The sequence below is a fragment of the Notothenia rossii genome (assembly GCF_949606895.1).
Source record: "Notothenia rossii genome assembly, chromosome: 5".
Classification (NCBI taxonomy): Eukaryota; Metazoa; Chordata; class Actinopteri; order Perciformes; family Nototheniidae; genus Notothenia; species Notothenia rossii.
Genome location: NC_136903.1, coordinates 89,180,380 through 89,184,569, shown reverse-complemented (window position 1 = coordinate 89,184,569; position 4,190 = coordinate 89,180,380). Strand labels below are relative to the sequence as shown.

General features: G+C 37.0%; 1 pseudogene across 1 annotated transcript; it reads left to right on the top strand.

The window, feature by feature from the left end:
- Nucleotides 1-1,237: 1,237 nt before the first annotated feature.
- Nucleotides 1,238-4,183, top strand: LOC307038943 (odorant receptor 131-2-like; annotated as a pseudogene). Its single transcript has 2 exons — nucleotides 1,238-1,387; nucleotides 3,610-4,183. The product of its transcript is annotated as an odorant receptor 131-2-like (transcript).
- Nucleotides 4,184-4,190: the final 7 nt, after the last annotated feature.

Here is a 4,190-nt window from a genome sequence, read left to right as displayed (position 1 = left end):
CATTATTATTTGGTAGGTAATATTTGATTCTGCATCAGCTCCTCAGTTGTGAGAAACCCTAATAATGATCTGTTTTGTCAGTTACCTCATGTTTCTTTACTTTTAATGTTAAACTTATAACATTATCTCATAGTCACCAGCTCTGTTGTTTATACATAATATGGATTAGACTGTATGTCTACAGGTTGTTTGTCCTGCAACAAATGCAATTGTTTTGTTTCTGTTTCCCATATTTAAAATCCTCTCATCCCCAATGTTAATTTAAACATTAGGACATTTCTTTTCGCAACAAACATAAGTGAATTGTAAAGCTACTGTGGATGCTGGTTATTATTATTTTATGATTTTCCCAAATCGTTTTTTTCCAATAACCAACTTTCCACGTTCAATGGATTAAAGTAAATTGCGGCAAAATATTGATATATTTTAGATGAATGCTTTTCGGCCTGCGTTTGTTCTTCTGTCCCTGCTGCTGTTATCAGAGCATATTTATATGTATAATTAATCCTCACATGAACTACAGAGTAATGCAAGATGTCAATGTTTATGCTTGGTATTATGAGAACGGTGGTTCTTTGATTCATCATTCCCCCAGTTTAAATATTTATTATTGTGTATTTTCTCCGTATACCAACTACAGCAATATGATCAGGGCTACCTCAAACAACTACTTGAAAGTCAAAAGACGTTTTTGAGAATGATTTCAACGTCAGACAAGATCCATCTGCACTATTGTTAAGGTAAATGTTTTTCAAGCTTCCTTTGTCATTTTTTAATATATTGATTGCAGGCTTGATCTCCCAAATGCATTTTATGATATCCTCTTACATGATTTTCTTATATTTAACTTGGCAATTAGGCAAGATTTCCATTGAACTTATTGTCACTACAACGTCAATGTTATTCAACTTTAGAGCCTGAAATATATCAGACTCAAATATTTCTTGCTAGGTTTTAAGACATGTTATCTTGAACCCTATGGGTAGTTTGTTTGATGTTTACTTATATTTAACTTTCTCATAAAGCTTTTTTTAATTAGGGTTAGGGTTATTTAATGCATTTGATCCTCAACTTTGAAGAATAATACAATGCATTCAAACTAAAAATAAGTGTTTGAAAAGTTTACCCAGTTTGAACTTAATTATCTACAGTTATATTGTGGTATTCTATAACTATTGTAGAGAAAGCATTTATTAATATCTACTTCATATTATGTTTCCCTTTTCTTTTTCAAAAGATGAACCTGTCATCTGTCACTGTGACAGCGGTTGGTCGAACTCCAGATTCTTTAATTAAAGCTGTGGCCAAGAATCTGATTGTTGTGATTCTCGGGATCTCCATCAACTTCATCAACACAGGCATCATTCACACCTTCAGAAAACACCAGGTCTGATATTCCCTTAAAGGTCCCCTATTATAATGTTTTTCATCAATAATAAGTTATAGGTCTCAGATATATACAAAACATGTCTCTGAAGTGTGTGGCTCAGCCCTGTTTCCAGAGTGCTGATTCTCTGTCTGTTACTTTAGATGAAAATAAGGAGCCCCTCCCCACGCCCCCTCTGAGATATTTGGTTAAAAAGAACACAATGGAGCTCTAGGAGGAGATTCAGGTGATAAGGGGGGGTACCTTGATTGCTGATTGGCTTATGGTTACACAAGCCAACACATCATTATGACATCATAAAGTGGCCAAAATCTGATCAGCTCATTTTCAGACAGGTTTTTATAGAAATGGATCAGGACAAAAAGAGAGAGAATCTTTGTTCCTGAAACTTTCAGAGTCTCTTTCCACAGAGGGGACACATGTTGATGTAGAAGAGACATGAAGAAGAGGGGACACATGTTGATGTAGAAGAGACATGAAGAAGAGGGGAAACATGTTGATGTAGAAGAGACATGAAGAAGAGGGGACACATGTTGATGTAGAAGAGACATGGAGAAGAGGGGACACATGTTGATGTAGAAGAGACATGGAGAAGAGGGGACACATGCTGATGTAGAAGAGACATGAAGAAGAGGGGACACATGTTGCTGTAGAAGAGACATGAGGAAGAGGGGACATTTACATACAGTACATTTTTCTGGTATCAGTACTTTACTCCACTACTTCTTTTTATGACGACTTTTTACTTTCTACTTCTTACATTTTGAACTCAAATACCTGTACTTTCTACTTCTTACATGTTGAACCCAAATACCTGTACTTTCTACTTCTTACATTTTGAACTCAAATACCTGTACTTTCTACTTCTTACATTTTCCAAACAGGCTGGTTCCTTTAGTTTGAATGTGTGTTTGGTGGCGTGATCATTATTATTTAGAGTCATTGCGTGCCTATTGATTTGAACACGATCCGTGTATCCATCATTTCCTGGTCTTCTCTAAAGAAGAGGGACCAATGAAAACGTTATCATGTTGCCGTTTTTTCAGCATGGAAACATTCCTTAGCTAACAATGACATTATTGTTCTATTAATATAAAGGGAGGTCAGGTAGGCCTACTCTTTAACACTAGAAACCGCCAACGGGTAAATTTTACCCGCAGCTGTTTTTTTTATTGTATCTAACTTTTTTTCCATAACATATTAAAGTCTCCAGTCCGTGACTTTTCCTGAAAGTGTGTTATGTAGCACCCTCTGTTGTTAAAAATTGTCAATAGGAAGTCAGATTGAAAAAATCGCCAAATAAATTGCCGTTTATACCTATATCCGCCAGCGGGTAATATTTACCTCATAAAAAATGCAGCGTAAACATGACGTGTTGCTATAGCAACGCCTTTTGTCTACTGCGGTTCCTTATAGACAGAGAGAGAGATAGAGAGAGATAGATAGATATATTGATAGATAGATAGATAGATAGAGAGAGATAGATATATAGTTATAGATAGTGTAACATCTTGGAGAATACAAGATCTTGGATGACTGAGCTCACGTTGAGGACGTAATGCATGTGTGCAGGTTACGTGCCAGTTGAATAAAGATGGACACTCGGAATGAGAGAAGTAGTCCGCGTCGTCTGTTTATGTAGACAATTATATGTCCATAGAACAGAACATTACAGATGGATCGATAGATAGTTATAGATAGAGAGAGAGATTGAGAGATTTGTACCTAAACAAAACACAAGTCTAACACCAAGCGTTTAAATCAGCACTTGTAGCGATATGTTATACTTCATGCTATCTGCACAAACTATATCATATGAAAAGCTGAGAGTCCACAGATTCTATTGGTATAAATGTCATCCCTGTGAGTTCAAAACTCACTGTTCTGTATGATAAATAAAAGAACATTGTACCTTGCAAATCAATAGCGGGTACATTTTACCCGTTGGCGGTTTTAGGTATACAGCGACCTCTGGCGGTTCTAGTGTTAAAACAGCTGCTAGTTATGGGTGCTTTTTTTACTGAAGTACATTTCAAAGCCTCTTTACTTTTACTTGAGTCAAGAAGTTTAGTCAATACTTCTACTTTTACCAGAGTATTTTTAATACGAGTATCTGTACTTCTACTTGAGTAAAGACGTGTGTACTTTTGCCATCTCTGGTTATAAACTAGATCACATGTCATTATGATGTTAAATGTTTCCTCTCCTTTCATTCAACCCAGATCTTCTACATGAATCCACGATATATCCTTTTTTTTCACTTGGTGATCAATGACATGATCCAGATCACGTTGACCCTCCTGCTTTTCGTCATCAGCTACACCATCTACAGGATCAATGTCTCCATCTGTTCCATTATCCTCATGCTTGCTATTTTCACAGATTTTAACACGCCTCTGAATCTGGCCTGCATGGCGCTGGAATGCTTCATCGCCATTTGTTTCCCTCTACGCCACGCACAGATCTGTACCATCAAGAGAACGCTGATCCTGATTGGTCTGATCTGGACGACCACCATGTTGTCTTGTCTCCCTGATCTCTTCATCACTTTGGCCACAGTGCCATTGGACTTCTTTCATTCAAAGATCTTCTGCCTCAGGGAAAATGTTTTTGCAAATCCCATCATCTTGGAGAAGAGAGATATCACATATATATTGTTGCTTGTTACAGTTTGGACTACTGTCCTTTTACGCTTACTTCCGAATTCTCTCCACTGCACAAACAGCTAGCGAAGATGCTAAAAAAGCCAGAAACACAGTCTTGCTCCATGGGTTTCAGCTGCTTCTCTGCATGCTAACATATG